General features: G+C 33.6%; 1 protein-coding gene across 1 annotated transcript in view; it reads right to left on the bottom strand.

Moving 5' to 3' along the window:
• Positions 1-1,537: 1,537 nt before the first annotated feature.
• Positions 1,538-10,367, bottom strand: part of Vwc2 (von Willebrand factor C domain containing 2) — a 170,176-nt gene continuing 161,346 nt past the window's right edge. Inside the window, exon 4 of the transcript XR_007341753.1 lies at positions 1,538-1,740. The gene's annotated coding sequence lies outside the window, so the exon portion shown is untranslated. The remainder of the gene's footprint in view (positions 1,741-10,367) is intronic.

Raw genomic sequence — 10,367 nt, 5'->3', positions numbered from 1 at the left:
TGAGCCATTAAAATCATATTTCCAAATTAAAGGAATTAATTAGGATTATATATAATTTATTAGTTTATCTGCACTGTTATTATTTGTTTAGATTTTTTAAATGCACCATAATGTTAACAATGAATGTCTCATTGTAATAGGATCATGTGTGAGTTTTTGACAGTTTCTGTTCTCCAAATTTTCTTCAATTAAATAAATGACTTTCAAAATCTTGGAAGCAATAAATGTAATTTGAAAAATTAAAGTAGTAGAATTTTAGAGAAACATTACTGCTTATCTCTTTAGTATCAACTCACTCTTTCCCTTTTTCCTAACACAGCACCAGTTTTGCTTACTCTAGGCAGTTTTCTTTTAAGCCAGTCAGCACATGGTTCCCCTGACCATTGTTTTGTTGCAGCCTTGAGGTGAATGCACTTGAGGAGGAAGCCTACACTCAGACTCTTGAGTAGCTGAGGTATTGCCACGGTGCCCAAAGAATTTCCTCCTTTTGTGTGAACTTTTTATTTATCTTATATGTACCATTAGGGAGCCAGAATTTCCTTAATATTATGATATATGTCTTTCCATAGAATTTTATTCATTTCATTTATGTAATTTCAATGAATTTAGAATTTTATTTCTTTAGCAAAAATAGTATAACACGGTTAAGTATTTCTAGATATCAGACAGTTGCTAACATCTAGAATATTATGTTGCTTACAAAGTTTCTCTGTTATATGTAGTATTCTGATTGACATCTTTATGAAAATCCTATGGCATTTTAAAAATCATCTTCATGATGAATACCCAAAAGTAGAATTGCTAGACTTAGATATTTCTAATCCTTTGGATAATTTGAGACATCATTTACTAAATAATTATTCTAATTTATAGTATCACCAGTGATATGTCAGAGCTCATATTTCACTGTTCCCTCTCGGATGTCATTTTAAAGATTATTATTTGATAGATGGAAAGTTTCCCATATTTTCATATTTTTAGTACTAGTGAAGTTCAAAGTTTTCTTATATAATAATTCTGCTGTTGCTAATGATAATATTTATTGAGTACTTATTATTTTGTTGGAAACTCTTCACATAGATTTTCGTAGTTTGCCAGACTGATTTTTAATGTTCTCATTTCATATATGAAATATGAGTCATAATTATTAAATGATTTTCCCTCATTTACACATCTGCTGAGTTGTGAAGTTGATTTCAGCTTCAATTTGGTTCTGCTGCACATTACCAAGAGCCCTGGCTCCCTGGTCTCTGTTAGCTGGTGCAGAGGCTCTATGGTGTCCTGACCTCTGGCCATTTGGGCTCTTCTCCTTCATTCCTAGCACAACTTCTGTCCTCATGGTTGCAAGTGCTATTAGGTCTCCAGGCACTTCATTTGCCTTCCATTCAGATTAAAAAAATGAATATACAAACCCATTATAAGACTTACATTATCTCTAACAGAATAATGTCACAGGCCATTTGACACTATAAAGGAGACTGGAAATAGAGTAATTTTGATCTCTTTAATACAGAAAAAGGAGTAAAAAGGGGGTACTCCCTTTAACTAACCTGCATTGATGCATACCTTCACATTAATAAATTCTATATGTAGTATGCTCATTCTATCCCCCATGTAATACAACTTCAAACTCTTACTCAGTTACTTCATCCAAGTTGAATGTCAGAATCATAGGTAATGTGTAGAAGTTTCCTCAAGGTCCAGGGTCTCTGTGGTCTAGACAGTTTGCCTCCAACCAACCTAATAGAAAATGGATAAAAAGTAACTAATTGAAAACTCCCATGCAGGAACAGGAGGGAAAAGAAACACTTCTGGTCACCAGCCAAGTAGACAAAAAACGGTGAGATTTTTCTCAGACTGCAACACCTCTTCCACTTCTTTGCTATGAACAAGATTTCTTGGTGTCTTAGGCATAACTACTACTTCTGCAGCAACTGTTCCATCAACAGCAGAATCTTTGTTAAAGGCTTTGAATATGTTCACATGTGCCTCCGAAACCTTATTATGAAAGTTGTTCTTGCATTGCTCTATGACTTTTCCCATGCTGCAACAATGTTTCTGATGGTATTTAGAATGTTGAAACCTTTCCAAAACTTTTGAAGCATTTGGTCAGATTCATTCTCTTCAATAGCCTGTGCAAATGTTCAGCATAAATAACATCCTCTGAACACAGCTATTGCATCTTTGTGCAGTGTGATTGTGTTATAAATTTTACATTAAGATATGCATCACAGATATGCTAGAGATGCCCTGATCAGAAAGAGCATGATTGGGATGTTTTTCATTCAATATTCTCTTGTTTATGTAATAAAATGGTTCAAAAACCATTCTTCAGACAATATTGATGTCATCCAGGATTTGTTGGCAATTATAAATGGAAGCATATGCTTGCTCACATTCTTTAAGGTTCTCTGTTTGCTGCAGTATTTCCCTCCCCAAAGCAGTGTAACATCATCTTTGAATGTCTTGAATCCTAGAATTTTCTTGACTCCTAATGAATGCATGTACACTCCAGCATATATTTCCAGAACAACAAGCTAATTCATCAAGATCCAATTATGTATTCTGGCAAATAATTCTCATCTGCAGCAATCCCATGCAGCTTTTCCTGAAAAGCTTGATACTTTCAATATTGTTTCTTATGGCCTTACCATTGACTTTCATATTATGAAAATCATGACATCTTTGCAATATGGAACAACCCAGGCCCTGCTATAAGCATGTACACACATGTATCATTTGCCCACTCTTAGAGTATCAAAGACTTCTTGCCTTCGCCTGCTGTTAGGTCATCCTTTTCCTGTTATCTGGCTCTTCTTAGAGCTTTCTTTTATCTGAGCCTGTTGACTAAACTGGGATCTATGAGAAGCAAAAAGAAAACAGGGAACTCTGTAATGTGCTTCCTCAAATTCCAGGGTCCTAAGATGATAGTTGCTTTCTTTACAACTCTCAGAATCTTCTTATGCTGCTGCTTATGCTATGTGCATTATTTTAGTAATCAAAGGGAGGACCTGGGAAGAATAGTGCAACTCTATCTTGACAGAACCAGGAGTCTCACATTATATAATTCTAGTATCTCATTAACATCTGTGAAAGTCTCTAGCACTAGCCCCTTTTCTATGCCTGATACTGGCTATTTGTGCCTTCTCTTCCTTTTTGTTCTTGACAGGCAGATCATTTGGAATTGTTTCTTTACTTTGCAACATAAGGTGACTTTTTGTTTAGTTGGTTTTTTTGTACTGAATTGTATCAATATAATTGTTATCAGAATCAATAATCCATACGCTTTCAGTTCTTTATAATGAGGCTTTCTTTATGACTCAATGTAAAGTTTTTGTTTATATATTTTTACATATGCTAATGAAGTATATACATTCTGTAATTTTTTCATGAAGAAGTATGTACACATCCATTAAGCCAAATTTGTTAATTATGTTGACTTCTGTATTGTTTTTATGATTTTTTTCTCCTATACATTCCATCAGTTACATTTTAAAAACTACATAAATTATAGTATGCACACTTGCCTTATCAAGACCCAATACTTATTTATGCTTTTATCATTTTTTATCCTTATCCTTTAAAAACTGCAGTTGATATAAAGATGTTGAAATGAAAACTGAAAAAACCTCACTATCAATAGATAATCCCTAAAAGAAATACAAAGGAGAATTCCTTAGGGGGGGATTCCCAATGAAAAGTAAAAGAAGGACTAAAACCCAACAAAATGGCAAATGTGTGGAATATAATAATAGTAATAATTTTTCAGAATTAGAATGAATGTACATCAAACCAAGACATGTAATTAAGGAAAAGATAAATGGAGATAAACTGTACTATGACTTTTGCATCCTCTGCAAAAAATGAGAAAACACAAAAGTTAACTCAAAATGGATCAAAGACCTATGAATTAGAACAGAAAATTTGCAAGTGGTAGATGAAAACATAGACACACTACAACATATTGGCACAAGCATTTACTTCCTTAAACCCTAAAGCTTAAGAAATAAAACCCAGAATCAATTAAGTGAGAGAGCTTGAAATTAAAAGGTTTGTACAGCACTGGAAATGAGCATAAAATAGAGCCTACAGAATGGGAGAATATGTTTGCGAGGTACTACTCAGGATTAATATACAAAATATATAAAGAACTCAGAAAACTTAACACAAACCCCTACCCCCCAAAAAATAAAAAAAACCCAATCAATAAATGGGCAAAATACAAAACATTTCTCAGAAGAAAAACAAATGGCCAATTTCGCCACATCCTGCTCGAGGAGGAAATAAGTAACCCGTGTGGGCTGGCCGAAAGTAAAAGGCTAAAAAAGTAGTATTAAGAAATAAAAACAGGGCTGGGATTGTGGCTCTGTAGTAGAACACTTACCTTGCATGTGTGAGGCACTGGGTTCAATTCTCAGCACCACATATAAATAAAGGCCCATTAACAACTAAAAAATATATACTTAAAAAAAAAGAAATAAAAACAAAGGACACAAGAAATGTAGTAGTGGCTTGATGGGTCTGATCTTAACAAAGGGAAAAAGCCCTGGAATACTTTATTTATAGTGAAACACATCAAAGGAATTTATTGTAAAGGAAGGGTTTCTCAAGGTAAACAAGAAGGGAGAGGCTATGGGGAACTTGGCTTGATTGGAGACTTATCAATTGTGTAGTAATTCTTCCTCCCCAAGCAGCTGGGTCCTCAAGACTAGTTGGGCGCACTGGTATCTCTTTCCATTTCCAGGGAGTTGCATTTGAACCTAGGGCAGTTTGAACCAATAAATTCCACAGTATCATAGAATTCTCTTTGAACAGGACAATGGAGCAATCTCAGGTTGGTAAAATAGCACTGAGAGTTCTCAGACAGGCACACCTCCGCTTAACAAAGTTTCCAGCTCACAATTCTTTTGCGGCTCCCAACAGGTCAACAAATACATGAGAAAATGTTCAATATTCCTTATCACACAGGGAAATGCAAATCAAAACTACATTGGAATTTCATCTCATTTCAGTTTAAATGGCAATCATCAAGAATAAAAATAATAAATGCTGGCAAGGATGTGGAGGAAAATGTTCACTTTTACATTGTTGGTGGGATTATAATTAGTACAAACACTTTGGAAAGAAGTATGGAGATTCCTTAAAAAACTAGGAATGGAACACCACATGACCCAGCTATTCCACTCCTCTGTATTTACTGAAAAGAACTCAAATCAGCATACTGTACTGACACAAGCACATCATTTATAGCAGCACAATTCAATACATAGCCAAGTAATGGAACCAGCCCAGCTTTCTATTGACAGATGAATGGATAAAGAAAATGTGGTATATATACATGATGGAAGGTTATTCAGCCATAAAGAAGAATGCACTTATGACATTTGTCGATATATGGATGGTGTTTTAACCAGATTTCCCCCTGCTATGACCAGAAGATCTGACAAAAACAAATTAGAAGGAAAAGTTTAGTTTGGCTCACAGTTTCAGAGGTTTAGCCCTTGGTTGGATGACTCCATAGCTCTGGGTCCTAGGAGAGGCAGAACATCATAGCAGAAGGTTGTGGCATAGAAAAGCAGCTCAGAACATGATGCAAGGAAGCAGAGAGCTCCACTCATCAGGGTCAAAATTTAAACCCCACAGCACACCACCAGTGCAGCCCCACATTACCTGCTTACAGTAGCCACCCAGTTAATCCATATCAGTGGATTAATGCAAAAATTATGCTATAACTTTTATAATCTGATCACTTCACCCCTGAACCTTCTTGCATTGTCCCACATGTGAGCTTTTAGGAGACACCTTATATCTAAACTGTAACAAATAGAACCGGAGAACATCATGCTAAGTGAAATAAGTCAGACTTAGATAGTCAAGGATCCAAGGTTTGATTTCATATGCAGAAGCTAGACCAAAAAAAAAAAAGTGTGGGGGAATTCCATGACAATAGAAGTGGAGTAGGGGATTGAGGGAGAGGGAGGAGGGATGGGAAAAGAGAGGAGCTACTGACTAAATTATACAATGTACATATGTGAATATACCACAGTGAAATTCACCTTTATGTATATCTATAAAGCACCAATTTTAAAAGCAATAAATAAATAGAAGGTAGACAAGAGTAGTAAAGGAAGAGGACCAGAAGGAAGGAGGAGAGCAGGGAAAAGAAGTATTGAGGACTGAAATGGAGTGAATTTTATCCTATGCATGTATGACTATGTCAAAATGAACACCACATAATAGTTTTATTATGTAAAACTATAACGTGCTAATAACATTTTAAAAAGCATCAGTAAATACTAATCTTGATAAGTTACAAATGTATACTATAACTTTTAGGGTACTCGTCCTGTATATGGAATTCTAGGTTGGTAGTTCTTTTCCTTCGGTATATTGGAAATCTTCAACTGCTTTAGATATCCATGGTTTCCTTTGATATTAGTTAGTATAATTGTTTTGCCTGGAATCTGTGTCCTGCAGCTGCTTTTGGGATTTACATTTTTTGTTAGCTTCACTGTAGTTGGTCACTTAGGAATTCTTCATTGGATTATTATCTTTCATTAACTTAAAGTATTATCGCCATTATCTTTTCAACTATTACTTTTCTGCTCCATCCTGCTCTTTCTTGCCTCTGGAACTTCAACTTTGCACTACATTCTTTACTCTCATCATTTTCTCTCTGTGCTTCTTTTGATTTGTTTTCCAATTCATTATTCTCTCTGAAGCTGTGTCTATTTTTGAGGTTGAACCTATTCAACTGAGTCTTTAATTTCAGATATTTTTATTTATACAATTCTTATTTTGTTCTTCTCAGTTTTGCTATGGCAGTTTAGATTTCTAGTCCTCTGCTGAAATTTCCATTTTTTCCCCCCTGTAGTCTCATTCATTTATATCCTGGGTATCATTATCCCCTCATTGGGAGATCCTATGTTTCTGTTCGTATTGTTCTGTTGTTCTTTAATTTTGCTCCTTTATGGCCATGTTGCTTTATGCCCTGTGTGCCTCTTTAATTTTGATAGTATGTAAAATATTGTACTTGAAAATGTTTATAATTAATTTAGGACCAAAGACTTTGTTATCTTCTTCCAGAGTGGAGTCTGAAGGCACCCACAAATTGGGGTTATTGTGACCTAGTTTCATTAGTTGAAATTTTCTGGGGCAATCCACTGATTTAGTTCAGAGGAGCCCTGAGTCACCCTCAGATCACCTGTGTAGCTCATAAATGGCCCATGGGGGCCACAAACTGAAATATGGGAAGGTTACTCATCCTTGGAGTACCTCAAGTCCAAATTTAGTCACCATTAACTTTTGAAATATCAAAAAAGTCCACTTCATTTCTTCAGTATCTTATTCCAAGTAAGAGATATATTCCAGGAAAAAATGCTCAGAATGTTAGGCTGAACTTGGATTTGGGCTTTTCCAGGTTCTTGGTCTGATAGTTTTTGTTTTCTCCCCTAAGTTTTGAGTCATCAAGTGGCTTGAAGAAGGAATGTATATTACTTTTCAGTTTTAGCAGTTGCCCTTGTTAGAAGGATACTTCTAACTTACCTCAAAAGAAATTTTTTTGGTTTTCATATTTTTTAAGAATTGCTCCAAGCTACAGAGAAATTCCATAAAAATAATCCAAATTTAAGATATTTATTTACCATTAGTCCATATTTCTAGAAATGTAGTTTAATAATCTTTACATTTACTTTTTGAAATGGCATTAAAAATGTATTATCACAGTATCATTATTATATTATAGCTCTGACTCCACTGTAAAGCCCTGTCTATCTTTCATTTAAATAACAGAAACAAAAGTTATATATCTGAATAAGTCTCAAGAATTCTATTTATATATAATATATTCAGATATATTCAAAATATTTGAAGCATTGTCAGTATTTTTAAGACTTATTTTATTGATCTTGTTTAAAGTACTTAAAAAGGCTAAAATAGATCAAAAACTTCTCTTCAATGTGATTCTACCGGGAAATGCAAAAATTCAATTGAATAAATATTTTATTTTGTAAATTAGTTCAACATACATACCCATTCAACAACACATACAAATTAGGCCTAATTATATAAATTCAGCTCCACATAAAATTAAGGTGTTACAAACACATTTTCTCTGGCATATGTACCATATAAATGGGGTAAAATTAAGATGTTATATAAATCATATATCTTAAATTTAAACATGAGAATAAAGTATAAAAATGAGCTATAATTTGTTTATTTGATTAGAATTTTTAAAATATTTTAATTTCAACCTTCTCATATTTCCAGTAAAAACTTATATAGACCTTGGGCTTTATAAATATTATCTGCCCTAGTCTGTGTTTTCAAATAGTCACTCATTTAATCCTCCTAGGAAGTGGTTGATGCTCCTGTTCCTGTTTTACTAATGAGCAATCTTGAACTACAGAGAGGTAGTAAGGTGTATTAGATAAGCAACCAATAAGTGGCATTCGAACTGGGGGTAGAGCCAGACCACCAAAGGCCAATATCATTACCAATTTATATTAAATCAGAGATTGCAAATAATATTTATGACATAAATGTTAAATGGATGCTCCAGCCTTTATTTTTGGAGATTGTGACTTTATAGGTATGGAATAATGCCAAGGCCAAGAATGGCAATGTCTATCCTTTAAGCTCCTAATATCTCTACTCAGACCCAGACCCATCTATCTAACCAAGAGATCCCACCATTGTTTCCTGAAAGTATTATGAGCATTCACTTTTTATCAACTTCCTCTCCTCTTTTCTCCTAACCTGAATTTCCTTTGCTATCTTGAACATGAGCCCAATATTCTCCATTGAACAGGAAAAATGGTGATTGGCAATTTATTGTTATCCTTGGTAGATAATACTGATGTTATCTGATCAACTTGCATAGAACATGAATACTTTCACCACTGAACTTATAAAAATATATTTTTTTCAGTTTATGGAAAACTGTAATTCATAAATGCAATAAATGCATTCTTTTAGTAAAGTTTTCCTACAACCTTTAAAAAATAAAAACAGTAAACTATGATATCTGCTATATGGTACAACATCACACATCTGGTAAATCATGCCATTTAAAATGGCTTATGAATTTTCAAATACTATATCTATGGAATAAGAATTTAAAATGTTTTAATAAGTCATAAATAATACACAAATACATACACATCTTTATACATATGCTTATGATTATGTGCAAATAGTCATATAGATTTATGTAGCCTTATTTACATAGACAGAATGACAAGGTCCAGAGAGCATGATCTCCCTCATCTCCCATACACTTTTCACTGCTTAATGTCCAACTTACTTTAATTTCTGACCTAAAAGGAATTCCTAGCCAATGATCATCACTTCATTTGTCTTTTGTTTTGATTACATGCCACTGTTTCTATCTACTTTTCAATTTCAGTGAATTCAAAGGATACTTTGTTTAGCCATTTGTATAAATACATGTATGTATAGAAAAAAAAACTTCCAGTTGGAAAAATTCGGTAATTCTTTATCACTCAAAAAGCAATTTTCAAAATTATTTTCTTTTTATTTTTAAGAAGGGGATTCATAATGTATTAAATTTGGGGGGTTTATAAATCATACTTATTATAGTTTAAATGTTTCTATCACACCTCATAATTACCTTCATTACTCTAAGTTTCAATATTTCCATATCCAAAATTAATTATCCCATTAACTTTCTCTGTTGATTACTATATAACTTTGTTACTCCTTTCAATAACACTTTTTCTTTCTATTGTATGAAATTAGCCCATTATGTATCTTTTTTAATACCTTCATTTTATTTATTTATTTTTATATGGTGCTGAGGATTGAACCTAGCCTACCACTGAGCCACAAGCCCAGCCCCGCATTATGTATCTTTTAAAGACAAGGTTCTTGACTTAGAAGACCCATTTTGATTCTCACTTAAAGGCTGTTATTTTTAACACATGTGTGTTTATGTATACATTTAAGGTATCAATTGGCCATAATTAATCTATAACCCACAAAAAGATATACAGGGAATAATATTTTTAGTGTCAAGCACCTTACTGTAATGATGCCTTTTTTAAAATAGAAAAGTACTCTTTAAGAGAAAATAGAAAGGACCAAGTGGATGATGCTACACAGGTCTGGCCACTGATCTTGGAGGGAACCTCCCTGTCCTCCAGCCATCTTCACCATCACTGTCACCTTTTTGATTGGGGACAGTTTTTGTTTTGAGAAATAACAGATACTTTGAAATCACAAACTTATCATTATGTAACATGGCCAGATTGCTTTTATAATTAATTTGTATTAATTAAAATAAAATTTATACATTTTAAATGAAGAAACTCTATATAGGGTCTATAAAGTAGGCACTTAATTTT

The sequence above is a fragment of the Marmota marmota genome, unplaced genomic scaffold (assembly GCF_001458135.2).
Source record: "Marmota marmota marmota unplaced genomic scaffold, marMar, whole genome shotgun sequence".
NCBI lineage: Eukaryota > Metazoa > Chordata > Mammalia > Rodentia > Sciuridae > Marmota > Marmota marmota.
Note: the sequence above shows the minus strand (reverse complement) of the source record. Positions and strands in the feature narration are given on the sequence as shown.